The 22,038-nt window shown below is 46.0% G+C and overlaps 1 protein-coding gene across 3 annotated transcripts in view; it reads left to right on the forward strand.

Moving 5' to 3' along the window:
- The window catches only part of ATRN (attractin), a 900,609-nt gene that overhangs the window by 238,252 nt on the left and 640,319 nt on the right, over positions 1-22,038 (forward strand). The window lies entirely within an intron of this gene.

The raw sequence follows: 22,038 nt of genomic DNA on the forward strand, positions 1-22,038 counted from the left end.
CCCCCAGACAAGGAGTCCAAAGTGCTGGAGACATCAGGCAAACGGATTGCAGCGCAAGCAGCACTCCTTGTCTGGCGCATTGCTAACACACAGGCACTCCTGGCCCGTTATGATAGGTCCCACTACGACACACTAGAGGCACTACTCCAACATTTGCCAGATGAATATAAAGAGGCAGCGGAGCTCCTCATTAGAGAGGGACAACTCCTTACCAATGCATCCATCAAGTGCGCACTGGATGCAGCCGACACAGCGGCGAGGGCAATCAACACAAGCGTCATGTTGAGACGGCATGCATGGTTGAGAATCTCAGGCTTCAAGCTGGAGATTCAGAACAATATCCTAAATCAACCGGTCAACCCAGACTATTTATGTGGCCCTGAAGTTGACACTACCCTCAAAGATTAAAAAAGACACGGACACTGCGAAATCAATGGGGGCTCTGCAGACGCAGCAGTTTCGTAGTGGCTCCTTTCGTCGCCCCGGGAATAGAGGAGCAGCTAGAGGTCAGGGGTCACAGCAGCAGTACACTAAAGGAGGCACACAAAGTACCTATGATAAAACCAACAGAGGTGGATATCGTGGCTCCAGCACCAAGGGCAGAGGACGTGGTTACGGCAACACCAGGTCCTCCCCAAAAACAAACAGTGACGCCCTCTCCCTGCCCCCTGACCACACAACACCTGTCGGGGGGAGACTCCAACGGTTCCTGTCAGCGTGGAAAACCATCACCACAGACAGGTGGGTCAGGGACATTATCCAGCACGGTTACTGTCTCGAATTAACGTCCACTCCACCTAACATACCGACAAAGCACCGTCCTATGTCTGTAGAGCACTTGGCATTATTGCAGCAGGAAGTGCTAAGTATGCTGCAAAAAGGTGCAATAGAGGTCGTGCCCGTCAACCAGCAGGGGACAGGGGTGTACTCTGTACTTCTTAATCCCAAAAAAGGACGGGTCGCTCAGACCTATACTAGACCTGAGACCCCTCAACCAATACATTCTCTCAGAGCATTTCCATATGCTCACCCTACAGCAGGTTCTCCCGCTAGTCAGTCAGGGAGACTTCCTCGCCACATTGGACCTAAAAGATGCGTATTTCCACATACCCATACACCCTTCACACAGGAAATATCTCAGGTTCACTATTCAGGGGCATCACTACCAGTTCAAAGTTCTCTCGTTCGGAGTAACAACAGCACCCAGGGTCTTTACCAAGTGCCTAGCAACAGTAGCGGCACATCTACGAAGACAACAATTTCACGTCTTCCCTTACCTGGACGACTGGCTTGTTCAGGCAAAGTCAGCCCAGCAATGTGCCAGCCACATGTCCCTCACCATTCACCTTCTTCACAGTCTGGGATTCTCACTAAATTACCCAAAATCACATCTCCAACCCGCACACGTACGACAGTACCTGGGCGCGACCATAAACACTCTGGCAGCCACAGCTCAGCCAAATTTAGTGAGGATCAACAGCATGCAACTGCTGATCTCAAAATTCAAACCTCAACACTCCCGTCCTGCGCGAGTGTTCATGCAGTTGATGGGCGTGATGGCCTCCTGCATTTTCATAGTCCCGCACGCGAGACTACATATGCGCCCGCTTCAGGAGTGCTTAGCAAGTCAATGGAATCAGGCTCACGGGCAACTAAAAAACCTAGTGTTGGTGAGCGGTCGGGCATACAACTCTCTGCATTGGTGGAATCCACAAAACCTTTGCAAGGGCCGACCGTTCCAAGAGCCTGTTCCACAAATACTGACAGCGGACGCCTCTCTCCAGGGTTGGGGAGCTCATGTACTCACTTACACAGTGCAGGGACTATGGACAACGCAACAAAAGAAGATGCACATCAACGTTCTGGAACTGATGGCAATCTTCCTAGCCATGAAGGCATTCAAAGTACACTTGTGCAACAAAGCCGTGTTGATCCGGACGGACAACATGACTGCCATGTACTACATACAGAAGCAGGGAGGAACACACTCTCCACAGTTGTCTCATCTGGCTCAGAGCATGTGAAAGTGGGCCATTCAGAGGAACATATTCCTCATGGCGGAACACCTCCCCGGCAAGGACAACCAGATGGCGGATCTGCTCAGCAGACACAGCCACCAGATGCACGAGTGGGAGCTACATCCGTCAGTTCTCCAACCGTACTTCCAACAGTGGGGTCATCCAGAGATAGACCTATTCGCCACAAACGAAAATGCAAAATGCCAAAGCTTTGCCGCCAGGTTCCCACATCCACAGTCACAGGGCAATGCGATATGGATGAACTGGTCCGGCAGATTTGCGTACGCTTTTCCCCCAGCGCCATTAATACCTCTAGTGGCATGCAAACTGCGACAACACTCACTGACACTCATCCTAGTTGCTCCCACATGGGCGCGCCAACCATGGTACACCACCTTTCTAGAACTTTCCGTGGTGCCGCATCAAAGGCTGCGGATCAAACCCGCACTTTTAACGCAGAACCATGGCGAAATTCAGCACCCAGATCCGCAACAGCTGAACCTGGCAATCTGGCTCCTGAAGTCTTAGAGTTTGGCTACCTAAACCTGCCACCTGACTGTATGGATATCATCAAGGAGGCCAGGAGACGCACTACCAGAGCTTGCTATGCGGCTAAATGGAAGAGGTTTGTCATTTACTGCAACAACAATGACATTAACTCGCTGGACGCATCCATTCAAAACATCATCTGTTACCTCCTACACCTATACCGATGCAATCTGGCATACAACTCAATACGTATCCATTTAACCGCGATAGCAGCCTATCTCCAAAACAGGCAGCACCTCTCTTTATTCAGAGTGCCTGCCATCAAAGCCTTCTTGGAGGGACTCAAACGAGTAATTCCCCCAAGACACCCACCGGCACCGGTGTGGAACCTCAATTTGGTCCTCACCAGATTAATGGGTCCACCCTTTGAACCTCTCCATTCATGTGAGATTCAGTTCCTCACCTGGAAAGTGTCTTTCCTAGTGGCAATCGCTTCGTTAAGAAGAGTTAGTGAACTCCAGGCACTAACCATTCAAGAGCCATTCATACAGGTTCACGCAAACAGGGTTGTACTACGTACCAACCCCAAATTCATGCCCAAAGTCATATCGCAGTTCCACATGAATCAAACTATCGAACTGCCTGTTTTCTTTCAAAATCCACAGAATGTCGCAGAGCGAATGCTCCATACACTAGATGTAAAGAGGGCCCTCATGTACTATATAGACAGAACTAAGGACTTTAGGAAAACAAAACAACTTTTCGTTGCCTTTTCTCCACAACACAAGGGCAACGCCATTTTCAAAGCAGGTATAGCCAGATGGATCGTTAAATGTATTCAAATTTGCTATCAAAAAGCTAAACGCACATTAACGATTCCCCCACGAGCCCACTCAACACGAAAGTTAGGGGCATCCATGGCTTTCCTGGGAAACATTCCTTTACAGGAAAAATGTAGAGCAGCCACATGGTCCACTATACATACATTTACCAAACACTACTATGTAGATGTACACTCAAAACAGCAGGCAGCTGTAGGACAGGCTGTTCTCAAAACTCTTTTTCAGCCTACTGCAGCTGGCACGGGTAGCCGCCGCTAATGGAGGTACTGCTATGTATTCTATGTACAGATATGAATTCAGCAGCCCACATGCCTCGAACTGAATATGCTACTTACCAGTATGCATCTGTTCTTGGCATGTAGGGCTGCTGACATTCAGATCGCCCACCCTCCACCCCGGCGCCTGTAGCGGCTGCAGCACTCAGAATTACTGTATAGCATGGTCATCACTTACTGTATCTACTCCATCACTGCCACAATGGCGAAAAACAATCTAAGGATGGAGAGGATGCCCATGCGCACTGTGGTCCAGGGGAGGAGTCACCTATCTCGTGATACTTCGAAGACTCTTCCATGACAACAATGTGCAATCATCCGGACCCAACACTAGGCGGCGATCTATGCACAGATATGAATGTCAGCAGCCCTACATGCCAAGAACAGATGCATACTGGTAAGTAGCATATTCATTTCATAACATGTACTTCCCTGAGTAGCTGTTTTCTGCGATTGATCTGTATGTGTTATAGGTTGTATTACCCTATTGGTGATTCTTGACACAGGGCTCACATTTCTACCCTGCCCTGATCCATGTTTGGGCCTTGCAACTTTTGATTTTACCCTTGATTTATTAGCAGCCCTCACCTTTGTTTTGGGTTCCAGCTTGTCTGTACGCCCTTTCTCCCTCAGATGATTACATGTGGGATTAACTTTGTCAGGTGCATTACTATCTTCATTAATGATTCAGACATCCGTCCCTACCTCGCCTTCTGAGGTGTTAACAAGTGGCGGAGATTCTATGTTTATCTGAGTGTTTGGGGTCACTGACAGCCTACTTTCCCGGCTTATAAACTCAGGGGGGGAAATTTGTTGTGAGGGAATTATCTGATTTGTCTCTGTTACTGGGAAACTGGCAAATGAGCCCATAAGAATGGAATCCTCTGAGTATGCGGTAATAATAGAGGTATTTGCACCGATATTTATGCCCTCAGTCGATTGGGTCGATAGACACATACTTGGGGGTAATGAGAGGTGCCTTTCGGTATTCTCAATCGCGTTGACCACGACTCCTATGGTCCTTTGAAGCATCCTGTCTATAGCAGTGATGCTAGGGAGTGGTGTGGTAACCTGAGCCTTTTTCCTGGAAATTGAGCGAGTTGCCATTGGTGTGCACTTGATCTTACCCATATTATTCCCACTTAATGCTCCTGTGGGTTTTAGGATGATACTATTCCCCTATAAGATCTAAACTTCGTATGGGCGAAATGTGATAACTTACAGATGAATTATATCAACAATATAGTCACCCCTTAGATACTACAAGTATAACAATAAGAAATCAAAGAGCTTGCAGTTCTAATGTCTGTAGTGGGCGCACAACCAAGGTCCCTGGCCCAGTCCGATCTATTTGGGCCACAGGGGGCCCGCCCTTTGCCCGCTGCCCGCACGCTGTTCCCGCGACGCGGGAGACAACAAGGATTTAGCGAGCTTCCAGGTACGTCAGTAAAAGTCTCAGGATCCGCCTTCCGGTGCTTGGGTGCCTGGGAGATGGAATCCTCCACACAGCGGCCGCGATATGTTTGAGAAGCGCCGGCGGGAGGGAAATACAGCAACAGCACACAGGGCGGTTGGAGGAGAACACGGGTAGGATAGTTCAACGGTCCCAATAAGAGCCACTGGCCCGCGACAGGCTTATCTGCAGCCCCTATCAGCCCACAGATAATGACAGCTTATATCCTTCGTGACCTATGGGGCAATGCCAGGTAGTATGACCAAGTCCGAATAAATCAAATAGCACAGAGACCGAAATATCACAAGGACGCCTAGGGGATTATAGAGGAAAAATAAACAATGCTGCACCGGGGGTTAACAAATGCATAAGGGCAAATAGCATAACCACACAGCCCCACCACCAGCAGCATTTACAGCTCAGGGGTCCTGCAACGGATGTCAGTGAGGTTGCCCAGCCCGGCCTCGAACGGACCTCGACGGGCCCGCCCTTGGCATGATGATAACCTATCATTTTCATACCGTAGCACACCTGAAAATGTAAGCATTAAACGCTGAAAGATCGCCCAGGTTGTTCATTTTAATGGGTTAGTGTATCCAATCTGCTTTTTTTCAATGCATTGTGAGACTAATAGTCAAAAATTGTTAATAGGGTAAGCAAGCTTCTGGGTCAAGAAAGCAAATCGAAGAACCCAAGAAGAGTTACTCAAGTAAATGTTCTGCATCACCTTGCGGTGTTTAAATCCACTCAGCACCCTTAAACTGTGGTATATTGCTGTTACTGTTCTTTCTCTCCGATCTTGAAACACATACGCATTCCTGGTATGAGGCTTCATTGGTGAATGAAACCTTTCTTTTTCCTGTCCGATTCCTTTTTTTAGGTCTCGCGCCTAGTGGTGCACTTCGTAGCGGTGCTCGCACAGCGCGAGACATTTTGTAGGTGAAAAACAGGGAATCTAAGCTGACCTAGGTATCGCACACGCTCGTGTGTGTGAGTTTCCTTTTCAGCTACCCCATTGGCCTTAGCGTGCGTCTTTTAATGAAAGACTGCACGCTATTGGCCAAAGGCGGGCGCATTCCTCCTCCCACGGCCTATTGGTGTCTATTACGCGCACCAAGCGTGTAATAGACACCAATAGGCCGTGGGAGGAGCAATGATCGTGCCCAGACATGGGCGTGATAATTGAAATCACATGCTTGGCAGGGGCGCGCACCACTCGCGGACGTGTTTTGTACATTTCCCCTGCGGCTTTGAAACTAGGAGATGTGTCTTAGTGCCTCCTCATCATGTCTTTCAGGCTCTTGCATCACCCTGGTGGCTGTGAGTAGTAATTCATTTATCTCTGATACAAACAATATAAATTGCCTCTTGTCACTGTATGCTGCCTTTCTCGTGGTTACATCACGTTAACACAGTTCAGTTCGAAGATCACACTCACTTTTCAGATGATAAAAGTTGTCGGGTCAGTGGTGGCACAGTTCACCTGCGTGTCACAATATCAGTGCATCGTAGCAGTTCACCAGTAGCTTGTGTTTGGAAGATTGTGAGTGCTTAACTTTCAGAGACTGGCCTCTGCAGCGCGCGCGGCAGCTTCTTGGTCTGGTGTGCAGCGAGGCGGGGTAATCCTGAGTGAAGTAGCGGTGCATCGATCAGAGCAGGCTCCAAGGGACGGTGCCCACAGCAAGGGGTGAGGGGCAGGAGTCCTCCCATGCCCACACAGCAGGAGAGACTGGGCCGCGAGACCTCGAAAGGAAGTCTAATGGTGTGTGTCAGAGCAGGGGTGTGGGGGGTTCAGACTGTGTTCACCACATAGCAGGTAGAGGCGCACAGCAGCGCCATTAGCGCCATTTTAAATGGCTGTCCAGTGAAAAGAAAAAATCTTACACGCTTCCCCAAAATACATCATTAACAATCACAAATGCAAGGTGCTTTAAGGGTTTTTAACAATCCATTGTTCAGCAGCCAAGGAATAAACAGTAGGCAGTCACATCAGCAACACAGTTTGAGATAAAGCTCTGCGAAAGCCCCACACTAGGTTGTGCAGCGCGAGTCCAGGAACGACGGCAGAAAAATGCTGACATGACAGAGAACAGGTTGTGCAAATAATGTGTGAGAGGCACGAGTAGAGAGCTCTGAGAGAACTAACTACACTTTTCAAAGGGCAGTCTGCGCTGACTAGCGTTGGAAGCTGGAGAATGCTGTGTATTTATCGGTTAGGAATGGAGAAGGGCGCTGAGAGCGCGGGGGAGGAAAGTGTGAAATATGTTTTTTTTTTTCTAGCAAGCACTGGAATATTTAATATATTTTCAAGTGCGAATAAGAGCGCAAGGCCACGTGAGGGATTACTGTCTACAGCCGCAGAGAAATTTAGCTGGACGGTACGGACTTCAAGGGACTACAGCCCTCTCTAAAAAGAACAGTGGTCAGTTCATGACGTACTAGACATTCATAAAGCGCACCGAGACTGCTCTTGAATGTGCATCGTGACTTGGATCAAGGGCATAAAGGCGCCCCCCTGAAATGAATGCATGCGTTATTGTGGAGGGGGCTCTTTCAGTCCAAGACCTATGAGTATTTGTGCAATATGCGAGTCTCAGGGAAACTTCGTCACATTAGTAGGGATGCCCAATCATTTCGTGCTACGTCATTGGCTGTGTATCTATTTAAAAGTAACACGGACTGGTTGTTCATTTACAAGTGCCAGTGCGATCTCTCGAGCGTTCTGGAACAGAAAGGCAGCGTAAGGGTCACAACAACAGAGCATAGAGGTCTTTAGGAAACACTGACTCGTGTCTATTTTTCCTGTTACTATGTGCATTTAGTTTACAAACGTTTTTTTTCTGGCAGGGGGTGTCTGGCAACACCCCTCCACAAGGAAGAGGCCCCGTGCATGCATGAATCCTGTTGCATCTCCAACAGTGTTTCTACTGTTGCTTAAATGCGCTATCTTGTGGTCAGTGGGCGCAAGCGTGTATCTTCTGCACCTTCTCTCTTTACTAGTATGTGCAGCTGAAGTTTTATTTATTTAATTTATTTTTGGGGCTTTACATCGCACAAACTGGACCAGCTAGGTGTCCAAGCACTACAATCCAAAAACTATGTAGTTATATTACTTTAGATTTTGTTACCATAGATTACAAATTGGAAGTTACAAACGGGAAGAATCATTATTTAAATACATTTTAAAAATAATTTAAATAATTTTAAAAATGTCTTCCCTTCCATTCTTGTGACTCTCATTGTTGGACTAGGCCCCGGGCCAGATCATCAAGGGGCCGAAGAATAATAGGACAAAAACTGTAGGAGATGTAAAAACAAAACACGGGCCTACTTGGCCTAAGGGACATAGAAACAAAATTCATCTAGCGATGAAACCTTCTCAGTTGTTCCAGAAGCCATCTTGGTAATATGCCTTTCTTCTAGGTGTGTCTATGCACTTTCTCTGAGTGTCAGTCTGGTGATGACGTATCTTTTAGTGACGCATGGAGGCTGTATTGTCCCCCTCGCCCAGAGTTATTTCCACCGTGTTCCCAGAAACTAGAACCCAGAGTTGCTGAAGAGCAGCATATCAGCAATGTCACACGACTGTGGAGTCCATTGTTGGCCACCTTGATTCAACTCTTGGAAGCACACATTTGAACAAGTCTTTTCCTTCATCCCGCCGCCTAAAGAGCCTTTCAGTGATGAAAGCATTATCCACATCCTAAGACTCTCCTGTAGTGGGTACGTCTAACGGACAGGCGATCTCTCCTCCTGACTCCATCCCATTGGTCAATACAAAACTTGGCCATGCACCAGAAGTTTTTGGCTGAGTATACAATATATACTGAAAACAGTGAAGGGGAAGTTGTTGGGTAGACAGGGATGGGATTGTGGGAAGCGAATGATGGTAGTGTCTCATTCGGTCTCGCGCCTAGCGTTGCAGTCCTCAGGATTTTACCACACCGGGTTCACAATGTTATTACTTTTTCCACCTTTAAAACAATCTCAGTTTGTTGTGTTAATAGGGCGCCTTACTAAAGGTGAAATGTTTCCAGTCGTCTACCTTTGGTTTTCCTTTATTTCTAAAGCTACTTATTTACCTCGAAAGTGTTTGTCAGGGAATTGGGGTGCGCGGAGGGGGAGGGGGGTGGGAGAGTCGGGTGAAAAGGATGCCTAAGTTTACTCTACACTCCCCTTTGATGTCAGTCCAGACTTGTGTGCTTTGGGTGCAGGCAGCAGCGGGTTGTCATTAACTAGGAGGTGTGGGGTAGAGGGCCCTGCCTTCTATCGAGGCAGGGGCGGGGTTCATCCTGCATGGAAGCATGGTCTTCCGGCACCAGGGTCGTGCTTGATTGGTCTCCTGCAGGTGTCGCTTGTGCATGTTGGTTGTTAGCAGAGGTGATATCTCTTCTGTCATATTGCGCTCTCACCAGGTCTCCCATCTCTGCATTGATGGCGGGGTCTGTAGCCCCTTGTCTTGCAAAAGATCACAAAACATAGCTATACTGGGTTTACCTGAGACAGAGACCGCCCCTCCCACGCTCATCTCCTGAATCTCTCTTAATTGTTTCTGTAATTGGGAATCTTTGCAGATCTCTCCAAAATAAAAGCTCAATTGCGGATTTGCAAGTGGCGATGTGCAGAATTATCGACTTGTGTTCTCTTGGTGATGTATTTCTTGAGTGTTAGTTTATGTGAATTTGATGGCTTGTGTTTGTATTCTCTTGTCACTCCTAGATTTCAAAGGTTACCTGCTGAGACGCGGAGCATCGTGCAAAAATGACTTTGTACAGCTGGTGGTTCTAGTCTCTTCGAATAATGTCTGATTTTCAGGCTAGACGGAGTGCACATTATATTCTCTTCTGCATTGTAGGCATTAACATAGGGGACCCCAACTGTGGAAGTCGGGCAACGTCCTTGTTAATGTGCTCCATGAGTGTGCATGTTCTTCTAGCAAGCAGTCTCCCCTCCCTGTCCTGACTTCCTCCTGCCTCCCACACCACTCCCACGTCAAGGCTGCTTCCACTCTCCCACTGCCCCGTCAGAACACTTCAAATGCTTGTTTATATTGTTATAGAGCTTCTGCTTTTTTTTTTTTTGCTCTTTGGAATGAATTACCAGATGTGCACTGAGGTAATTTTATTTTATTTCAGGGCTGCGGCTAGCTCTAGAGAGTTTCAGAGTTACTTCCATGTGATATAATCTTACATTGCTGAATGCATCCTGTGTATATTGCCAAGATTGATATCGCTTGCTTGACACGGTCATTTTTATTGAATCTAATCTTTATATTTTTCTTGTTTAAATAAACATTGACCAGGGCAATATATTCATCCATTCCACCCACTCCTTTCTATTTTGCATGGAATCTAAAAGAATGCGCTTTTTTGTGTAGCGCCGATAAATGTCAACCTTGAAGCATGGAAAGACAAGCATTTGCAATGCAATAGGTCTCGCATTATTAAACTTTGAGCTATTGGCATTGCTAAATAATGCTACACCAATAGCTCAAACTTTAATAATGCGAGACATATTGCATTGCAAATGCTTGTTTCGTTTGTGTGACTAATTGCAGCATCCGTGGCTGGCTTCTGTGGTACAATCTAATTAGTGCAGCAGTTTTCAAAAGGTAGTCAGCGAGAGGCTTCTAGAGGAAACTGTGGTTCTTAGTCGCGTGGCTAAAGTTCTGCTTTCAGTGTTCCAGCAGCCACGTTCAGCATGTAGGAGCTATGTATGTTCATAATGCCGATTGGAGTGCGTGAAGTTTTTTACGCACATGGAATACGTATACACTTCACCCTGCTTGTAAGCACCAGACAGCCCACCTCAAGGGCTTTGATGATGCTCTATAAAATACAAAAATAAATAGATGTGCACTTCGGCAAGTTGCCCATGGAGTCCCTTAATTTCCACATAATCTCTAACATTAGTTCTTGGGTATTAACATAGTTTGCGCATTAGTAAAACAGCAAAAAATACCAATCTGTGCAGATATGCATGCAATGTTAAGAATTGTTTTTTATTCAATATGTGCTCCTTAAAAACATCATTGCAGTTCTGCTTAAATGATTGAGCTAAAAAAAAAAAGTCAGCAAATTCAAGGACAAAATCACCTGTATTTGTATTGCACTCCCTTTTCGTCTAGTGCGCGTCAACACGCCATGCTGTCTATGTAACCAGCAGAAGTGCCCGCACTGGTCCGTCCTGAGTATGGAGCTGAGTGTGCGTGGCAAGGGCTTGCCATGATTCCGCGCAGTGCTCAGCTGGTTCGCCTGATCGATCTCTGGCCGGGTTAAAAGTGATCCACTGCCCAGGAGGTCGCAGGGCCTCTAGTGCCTCGCCATTAGAACAAGAGATGTGTGCAGTGAAAACCGTATAGAACAGACATTGATATTGGTTGATCGATAGGGTGATAGCTCAGTGGGTTGAACTCTGTAGGCCCACCTCTGAATCTGTGCTGACTCAAAATGTCACCTTTCCAAGAGAAGTAAAAGGAGCGTCATTTCCTTTACTATCAAGTGCCAAGAGGCAATTAATAATGCAATGTGCACTGTATTACCAGACGGCAGCTCATTCAAACCTGTTTATTCCTCTTTTTACAGTTAGTTCTCCATGTATGCCTGATACAGGAAGGTACATAATGCTAAATCTACCATTTACATGTGAACAAATTGCGACATTCACTAAATTTGGTGTTTCTAATATTTTTAACCTGTATCTCAGCTATTTAAATGCCCTTTATTATCTCAGCTAAAGCCACATCCGTAATCACAATTACTGACGTATGCTAACCGTTAAACTGCTTTCATTGTTTGTGTAAAGCTAATTTCATAGTCTTTGTTTGCAAGCTATGAAAATAAATGGCAGGTCAAAAAACGTTCCCGAGTTCACCAAGTTATTTGTTTAGGAAGCTGGGAATTGCAATTTATTAATGATTATGCTATGTATGTTCGGCATTTGATTTTATTAAGGCCTAGTAGGTTTTATTGCCTGATTAATAAAAATCAGCACAAAATGATAAATTGCAGTACATATCCAGCAGTTTAACATAAAATATTCTTATATAGACCATATAACATTATACAATCATTCTGCTAATCAATTAAAAGCAATACCCGTTTAAGATTTGTCAGAGCTGAGAATAAAGCTGCATTTATCCTAGCCCGCAGAAAACCATTGCTTGTTTGCAAATAGCGCTTCTCTTATCCTAACCCGTTGAGGACCATACAGGGTACGACAAAGTGTTGTGCTTCTATACAATACACGCTCTTAGTTGACAAAAAATGACCTATTCAGATAGAGACAAATATATTTTCATAAGTACCGAGTGCATTATCCTGACAAAGGAACTCAATCTGACCAAACATGGAAGTAGAATATAAAAAGAGATTTTAAACTTATTATATAAAGATTATTTTACTGTGGTTAAATCTTTGCGTGGCAACTGTTTGAAGTTATGGCTCCTGATATAAGATGAAAGGCTTACCCACATTGAGAGAGAAAAGAGAATTTTTGCACACTGAATGTGATGGGAGAAATTAACCAAAGTTTCTAATTCTTATAGTGAAGATGCAAACATGGTTTCTGCCATGGTCAAAAACTTTATCAACTGACAAGTCAGTGTTATGGAGACACCTGTCAAGCATAGAATGAGGGCCGGGTGGACAGACCTCACCCCTGCATCGAGAAATTATGGCTTTATAAATATGCGACATGCATTAAGCAGGTTTGGGCAGACAACGTGCAATAAAGCTTCTTGCGAAAGCTCGCCCAGTCTACAATCTCTACAACGCCCATTGCAGGATCAATTTTTGAGTGCCGTTCTTAGTGGCATATCTGCCACCTCAGAGGTTTTAGAAATTTGTCCCTCGTACATGATGGAAAATGAGGCAAGTAGGGTTGAATTTCCAGTCTCTGATGAGAATTTCACTCTCTAGGGATGCTTCTTTGCAGCTAAAGCCCCCGTGTCAGCAATGATCGAGTTAACTTTTATCTGTTCTGTTTAAAACAAGCTTATTCAATTCAGAGAACACCGAGTGTAGATCAAAGCTTCAGAAGCACACTGATGGGTAGGATCTCCAAGTGCCAGAATATTCGAAATTATTTATTTCATCCCAGTTAATATTTGTCTACTCCATACAAGAACGGTGGCAGTGTATATCTTACTGCACAGACTACCAGTGTTTCTTATAAATAGATCAAAACATGTTGTGTTATGTTAGGAACTTTTATAGTGCGCACAGCTGCCCCAGCTAAGGGGCGTCCTGGCGCATGACCGGTAAAACACAACTAACACTGAAATTGGAAACAGAAGAGGGGGCCTCAAAAGGAGGGAACGAAATTTAAAACAAGAGGGTTTTTATAGCTTTACGAAACAGAAGAAGGTCTTCCATCACGCGAATCTCAAACGGAAGCGAGTTCCAGAGCACTGCTGCTTTTACCCGAAAAGATCGACCACCAACTCGACTGAGCTTAAACCTCGGAACTACAGCGAGCGCTTGGCCCATTGATCTTAAAAAACGGGTCGGAATGTAGCAGGTCAAAAGATTCGAAAGGATCTGGGGAGCTAATCCTTTCATAATCTTAAAAGCCAGGCATACAACTTTAAAATGAATTCTAGACTTAACCGGCAGCCAGTGTAACGATCGGAGAGTACTTGAAACAGAGCAAGACCTAGGCAAGCCAACTATGGCTCTAGCTGCAGCATTTTGAACACGTTGAAGGCGGATGATTTCTGCCTGGTTTGTCCCTATCAGGAGCGAGCTGGCATAGTCCAGACAAGATATTACTGTTGCCTGAACCACCAGCTGCCTGGTAGGGGGGTCAAAAAACTTCAGGATAGGTCTTAGGCCCCGAAGGACCCCAAAACAGCAGGCTGCGGTTTTCTTGGTGTGCCCAACAAAGCTCAGAGAGGAGTCCATCCACATTCCCAAATTTCTCAACTCCGTAACCGGAGTTGGAGACGGCCCAAGTTCCAGAGGCCACCATCTATCCCCCCAAAGTTCCTTACCCCTCCCGACCGCCATAACCTCAGTCTTCTTAGCGTTGAGCTGGAGACAGTTGGCATTCATCCAGCTCGCCACCGCCCTCAGTCCATTCTGGAACCTAGGGGCATCCAAGTCAGCATCCCCGCTGATAGTAACCGCCAGCTGTGTGTCGTCCGCATATGAGACCATATTCATGCCCCACTGCTTGACGACATCAGCCAGCGGTCTCACGTAAAGGTTAAATAACGTGGGACTCAGCGAGGAACCCTGCGGCACCCCCAGGCCCAGCGGATGGAATTTGGACTGATACGGTGGTATAGCAACGCAGAAGGACCGGTCGTCAAGAAAGGAACGGAACCACTGTAGGGCTAACCCACCAATGCCAATCTCCTCCAGGCGATGTAAAAGGATGCGGTGTGAAACAGTATCGAAGGCGGCGCTCAGATCTAATAATACTAGCGCCGCCGTCTGTCCCCCATCCAGCACCGAACGTAAATGTTCAACCATAGCGAGGAGGGCTGTCTCCGTGCTGTGCCCAGCCCGGAACCCGTTCTGGGTAGCATCCAGAATGTTAGCTCGGGTGAGATGGTCGGAGAGAGCCTGGTTGACGTGAGCCTCCACCAATTTTGCCGGCCAAGGAAGCAGAGAGATGGGCCGGTAGCTCTCCAACCTTAAAGGATCCAAAGATGGTTTCTTCAGGATAGGAGAGACTACTGCACGCTTCCATTTAGCTGGAACCATGCCCGTAGCCAGCGAGATGTTGATCAAAGAACAGATCGTGGAGCGACCCACAAAAGACTGATCCCTGAAGAGGGCAGATCTTTCCGGGTCCAAAGGAGATCCAGATTTAATCTTCTGGGCCAGTTTATCAAAAACCTCAGGTATGAGCAGGGGAAAACAGTCCATAGTAGGAGGGGCAGGAATAATATCCAAAGCCTCCGAGGGTGGCCCCGTACAGGGAAAGGCCCGGTAAATGCCCTGCACTTTCTCCAAGAAGAAAGATGCTAAAGCCTCACAATGAGAGGTAGAAGCCATTGCCGGGGAGGAAATTCTTTTTGACAGAAGATCTTTAAGGGCCTTGAATATGGTTTTAGACGGGTTTGTGCTGTTGCGGAATTCCAGAGAGTAGAACGCCGCACGAGCTCTGCAAATGGCACGGTGATAAATCTTAATGGAGGCCAGATACACCTCTTTCTTAGCCGTATCATAAGACCTCCGCCATTCTCTCTCGGCCCGCCTACAGTTCCCTTTCAAAGCACGTAAAGCGCTGTCATACCAGGGATTCGACTTTCTGGGGCTCAATTTACTTGTAATAGTCGGGATCAAAGAGTCAAGCGCCCTGGTAATCCATTGACAGAACAGGTCATAACCCGTTTCAACGTCATCCAGGGGTCCTAGCGGATCAATAGCCAAAAAATGGTGCAGGTCCTCTAACCTAAGTTTACTCCAATGTCTTCTAGGGACTGATCTGACCGAAGGAGTAGAAGGAATATCAGGCAAAGAGGCCCGAATATCCACTAGGAAATGATCGGTCCATCCTAAGGGTGAGATGGAAGAGACTATAGCATACATATTCAGTGTAATTTCTAACAGTCAAAGCCCACCTCCCGAAACCAGCCACCTATTATGAAATGAAAGCGGTATTTATAAAGCGCATGGCTACCCGGGAGTGTTCCAGCGCTACGGAACCGGACAGCGTCAGAGGCCGGACTATGGAAACAGCAAGGTCTTAAGTTGTTTTCTAAAGGACAAGTGATTGGGAATCAGGCGTAGCTGAAGCGGCAGGGAGTTCCAGAGTTTGGAGACATTGTAAGAAAAAAGTTGTCCGCCACTTCTGGCTCTTTTTATTCTCGGCACCTCGGCCAGACGCAGGTCATCTGATCGAAGTTTTCTCTTGGCTTTGTAGGGAAGAATCAGGGCTGAGTTGATTGATGGGCCTGTACCTGACAGTGTTATATGGGCAATACACAGTGACTTAAATTTAATGCGTTCCAACACGGGAAGCCAGTGGAGAGAGTGAATGGCAGGTTTGGCTGATTGTCTGTTTGAGGTGCCTGTCAGAATTCTGGCTGCGCTGTTTTGAACCAGCTGGAGTTTGGCAATAACTGAGGAGGGTGCGCCTAGGTATAAGGCATTCCCATAGTCCAGCCTAGAGAGTATAAGGGATTGTATCAGTATTTTTTTCGCTGGAGTGGGGAGCAGAGGAAGGACTTTCCGGACTATCCTGAGCATACCAAAACAGGTGGCTGTTGTCTTCCTGGCCTGTATTCTAAATGTCAGGTCTTGGTCCAGTCAGATGCCCAGACTTTTGATTTCGGGCTTATGGGTGGGGGGTGGTCCCATGCTTAGAGGCCACATTGAGTTAGGGTGATAGCTGCTGCTAAGACCATGATCTCAGTCTTTCCACCGTTGAGCTTGAGTTGGGAGTGATCCATCCATTCTGAGATGTCTTTTAGACAGGAATGGAGGCTATTGGTGTTATTTACTGCCTGGTTAAGTGCCACCACCAGTTGCGTGTCGTCCGCATAGAGAGGAGCTCTGTGGGACCCCACTCGTTAAATTGGCTGGTTCAGAAATTACTTTCTCCTCGAACACGTGAAAGGTTCTTCCTTCTAGGAAGGACCGCATCCATTGAAGCACAGTGCCTGTGACTCCTATATTCCTCAAACGGTTGATGAGGGTCTCATGGTTCACTGTGTCGAATGCCGCGCTTAGGTCTAGGAGGATAATGGCCGTGGAGCCTCCTGAATCGAGGAATTTTCTGCTTTCCTCAACTACTGCTAGCAGGGCAGTCTCCGTGCTCTGACGAGGTCGGAATCCTGTCTGGGAGGAATGAAGCAGGTTGTGAGTTTCTAGGAAGCCTGAATGAGTCCGATTGACAAATTTTTCAGTAATTTTGCTTATTCCTGGTAGAAGAGAAATTGGGCGGTAATTTCCCATTTCAGTGAGGTCTAAGTTAGGTTTCTTGAGTAGAGCCTTAACCATTGCCTGTTTCCAGCTGGCAGGGACTGATCCTGTGTTGAGTGAGGCGTTAATCAGGTTCAGTATGTTGGGGGCTAAGGTGGTTATTGCTTTCTTCAGAATGTATAGTGGAGCTGGGTCTTTTGGTGATCCGCTTTTTATGGTGGAAAGCAGGGTGAGAAGGGTTTCCTGGTTCATAGGGGAAAGTTCTTCAAAATGGGTTTGGTTGAGTGAGGTTCTGGGTAGAGTGATGTTTCCAGAACTTCATTCCTCTGAGGGAGAGATTAGAGGATGGTTTGTACTTTGTGGTTGAAGAAGCTAGCTAATTTGTTGCAACGCTGGCCTGACGGGTCGGGAGCAGTGCGGGGGGCGGGTGTTTTAAGTAATTTTTTAATAATGGTGAATGTTTCTCTGGGCGAGTTCTGGGCTGAGAGAATCTTTTCTTCGTAGTAGGAAGATTGGGCCTTTTTTATTTGAGATTTATACTTTTGGATGGCCGCTCTGTATTCTAATTTTTTGGAAGGAGGTATTCTTTTCTCCATTGCCTTTCCTTGGTTTTGCATTCCTGTTTAAATGCTCTTAACTCGGGGGTAAGCCAAGGGGCATTGTGGGGCCTTTCAGACTTTTTTATTCTGACTTTGGGGAGGACGAAGTCCAGTGATTGATTTATCCAGTCTGAGAAATTTTTGTTGGCAATTGTTGGGCAGGGGTTAGATTCGGGATGGGTTCTTTCAAGGGTTTGGATCCATTTCTCCAGCGGAAGTTTAGCCCAGGGACGGTCGTAAGTCCAGGAGGTTTGGAGGGGAGGATTTATGTGTGGAAGGCTCCAGGAGAGGTTTATCAGAAAATGATCTGTCCATGGGAGAGGAATAGGGTCACCTCCTTTGAGGTCTACTAGATTTGAGAAAACTTTATCTAATAGGTGGCCTTTAGCATGGGTGGCTTGTAGAATTTTTTTCATCATGTGTAGTGCAGAGAGGTCCCTAGTCAGCTCCTTAGCGTTGCCAGCCGAGATATCATCAAAGTGGAGGTTGTAATCTCCCAAGAGAGTGAAATTGGGTGCTAGACTTGCTAGGTTAGCTGTGGTCTCGAGCAGCGAATGGTGGAAGGAGCCTAGGGCTCCAGGCGGACGATAAATAAGAATACCCGAGAATGATAGGTTCGGTGAGATTTCTATGTTAAAGTGAGTGCTTTTGCAGTCGGTGATTGGACTCCCGAACAGACGACAGATGAATTGGTCTTTATGAATAATCGCTATCCCGCCCCCCCCTGCCTATTGGGCGGTCGACCCTCTGCATCACAAAGCCTTGAGGGAGGGCTTGAATGATGTCGGGTTCTGCGCATGAGGTGAGCCATGTTTCCGTCAGAAATAGCACGTCTGGGTCTAGATCTTTGAGGAGCATCCAGATTTCGGTAGTATGTTTAGAGAGGGATCTAGAGTTTAGTAGTGATATTTTGAGAACTGCAGAAAGGGAGGAAGGCTCAAGGTTAAGAGGGGTGAATTTGTGCAGACAGTGAGGGCAATATTCGGGGATTTTATCCGGCGGAATGGAATGTGTACAAGCGATACTTGCAGGTCTGTTAAGCTGTTTGAGCTGAGCGAGCGAGTATTGATGTTAAAGGGGGGACCCAGATGCAGGGTTTGGGGACCCTGGGCCCGGACTGGTGCGGAAGGGCGCAGACGGGCTTGCCTTTGGCGCGCCGGCGCCGCGTCCGCTGCGCGCGTCCGCTGCGCGTGACTCCGGACATGTGGGTTTTAAAGTGCAGGAGACAGCTACTAGAAAGCTGACCTGCGCTGGTGGGCTTCCTCACTTCCTGTGTTGCGGTATTTTCCCTCCACTCAATCTGAACTTTCAGTGGTGGACCGGGGAATCGCAAGACACAGCGTGAAGGTAAGCAAAGAATTAGTGAGTTTTTTTTTTAAATACAGATAAAAGCTTCCCAACGTTAAGAGCACAAGGCAAAATTAAAACAAAACAATGCCACCGTAACTCTGAGCCCTTTACCAGGCGCTTCAGAGCATGTACCTTAGGCTGAGGCTAAAGTCTTTTTCTCTTGCGTCCGCTGCGCGTGACTCCGGACATGTGGGTTTTAAAGTGCAGGAGACAGCTACTAGAAAGCTGACCTGCGCTGGTGGGCTTCCTCACTTCCTGTGTTGCCACCGTAACTCTGAGCCCTTTACCAGGCGCTTCAGAGCATGTACCTTAGGCTGAGGCTAAAGTCTTTTCTCTTAGTTTTAAATACAACATGGAAGCACATAAATTGAGAGAGGCTTTGATACAAAAGCAACAATTCGTAGGTTTTAATCTCACAGATGATGAAGTCTTTTCCTGAAACATTTGAAGTGACACAAGCTTGCCGGATGGCCGCGTGATAAGGCCAGCGATTGAGCGCGCAACACCCCATAAACCCTGTTCCTCGAATGCGATAGTGACTGAAGTCTATTTGCACATTGAATATATCGTTTCTTAGACTCTGCGATTGAGATCAAACACGATCAGAAAGTGCCGACCTAATTCGGCATACATCATTTGGAATTCCCTTTCTGGACTGTGTAAACTATTTCATTTCCCTAAAGAAGACCGCAACGGGTGAAGACTGACCTTTTCGGTCATCATTGTCCTCCATCATCTGTGGGATTAAAACCTACGAATTGTTGCTTTTGTATCCATGCCTCAGTGAATGCATACATTTAAAAAACGACCCCATACTTGGTAAAACTTGTCTTCGGAGTCCTAATTCCAAACATATGCAGCTTGGCCAATAGCTTTTGTGATTTTAAAAACAGACTTGTAGGCCTTGATTATCAATAATTTGGCATCCTTTCCCTTGATGATAGGTGAGCCTTCGGCAGTAGTCTGAAGCTGCTCGGCACCCATGACTTTGAGAAGATGTTCATACGATTGGTATCTTAGTGTATTTCGTAGTGACTTAAAAGCTAATATTAAGGATGATGTTTTTGCTCTTAAGATGTTAAAAGGACTTTTAAACAGAACTTTATTATCAAATAGGATGCCCATATATTGGTCTCTACAATCTCAATTGTTCTCCCTCTCACTTGCCAAGTTCAAATTTTGGTAGTCGATGGACCTGTTGACGTTATCTCAGTTTTCTTAATGTTCCGCTCCAAACAGCCTCCTGTAATCTATTCATCAAATGCAGCGAATAGCTGTTATATCCTATTGGGGTTTGGCTAAGCAATATTGTATCATCCGCATACCAAAGATTTTAACTGAAAAATTGCAAGTTTAGGAGGGTGAGCATTGATGGCTTCTAGGTGCTGTAACAAATCTGACATAAAAAGTTTAAAAAGACACCGCTTTGTTTGATGCCATTGCAGGTTTTGATTCTCTGGGACAGCTGAAGCCATAGCTTAACTTAACCTGTACTTTTGTATGTGTACAACAGTATAATAGCAGCCAACATTTTTTGAGGGATACCACATCCAGCAAGTTGTCTCCATAGTATAGTTTGTGAAATAGAATCAAATACAGCTTTTAGGTCTATAAAGCAGAAGTATACATTTTGTTTTTTGAAATAGCTTGCTCTGCCAGCAGGGTGAGGGTCAATAAGTTAGTAATTGTGGATTGGCCCTTACGAAATCCCGATGGATTAATCGGGATTAGTTCCTGTGCTGTTGCCCACTCTTCCAAGTCGACCAGTACGCAGGAGGCAATTTTTTTTTGCCTCAACATCAGTTAAAGCAGTTAACCAATAGTTTGACAGGTTATCTAATGGGTTACTTTTGTGAATTGGCTGCAGGATACTTCCTTGCCAGGACTCTGGAATTATATTCATTGATAGAACCTCATTGTACAGGGGAGTCAAGACCTCGGCCCACAAATCGGGATTGGCTCGAAATATAGCATCTGGTCGACTATTTGAACCTGGGACCCCATTAGTTCTTAACTGATGCAAAAAAGTGACTATTTCATTTTTTGTTCAGGGATTCGGAAACTTATAAAGACACTGCTGGACTATGGATACTCCCAGTCATTACCGATATCGCATTATTCTTCATAGGATAATAATTCCGAGATGGGCCAGTTGAGTTGGCAGTGCCATGGCTATATGGATTAATGATTAACTCCAACCATACATTCCCCATAATATGCAGTTGATTTCTTAGTGATTATCTTTCTCGTATTAAATGAAACATTCTTTGTTTTTTTGGGACTTCTAATTACAACACGGAGGCATAATTGTGGGTGAAGATTTTTTAACCTCAGTGCCTCATTCTGTGAGGTATGAGCTGCAGTCAAGACCTTTGTTTACGTTTTCATTGTTGGACCAAGTAGTGATAGTAGATTCACTTACAGAATTCGGTAGAACTTGCTTGAACTGAACAGATAAAGATCCTCTGACTTCATAATATAAATAGTTCAGAACTGGAAGATGTAAGTTTCGATATCGTTCTCTGGTTCAAAATGTCATGCATACCTCTTGAGTCGTACAAGGGGTGAAATATAACATTCATATAATTAAATGCTTGATCTTCTCCTCATAGACACAACAGAGGTCACTAAACTGGGTCCATGCCAGAGTGTAGACCACCTGCTACTAAACTATTCTTAGTTCCTTCAGAGGAAACATTTGTCAGATTAACTGCAGGATTAATTCTATTATCCAACCTGCACCCAGAAATAAAATGATTAATGACATTCGGACTAACGTATGGCGCATTCACCGTCTCAATTTTCCCACATAATGCAATAGGGATTTCTCCCTCTCTCCCTCTCCCTCTCTCCCTCTCCCTCTCTCCCCCCCGTCCTTTACCACTCCCTCACACATGCGCTCATTCATTCTCTATTCTACTGTACTCTCACAATCTACTCCGCTCTAGGCCGCTTTTATCTGCACAACACCCTTTACGCCACACAACTCTGCTCTGCATCACTCAATGCCCTTTCACTATACAACACTATCCTCTCTATATTACACAACACGTCCCTCCATAACACACCATACCAGTCTACGACGCGTCCCTCCATAACACTACACTCTACTCCACTTTAGAACACTTCATGCCCC

Source organism: Triturus cristatus, chromosome 2_2 (genome assembly GCF_964204655.1).
Source record: "Triturus cristatus chromosome 2_2, aTriCri1.1, whole genome shotgun sequence".
Classification (NCBI taxonomy): domain Eukaryota; kingdom Metazoa; phylum Chordata; class Amphibia; order Caudata; family Salamandridae; genus Triturus; species Triturus cristatus.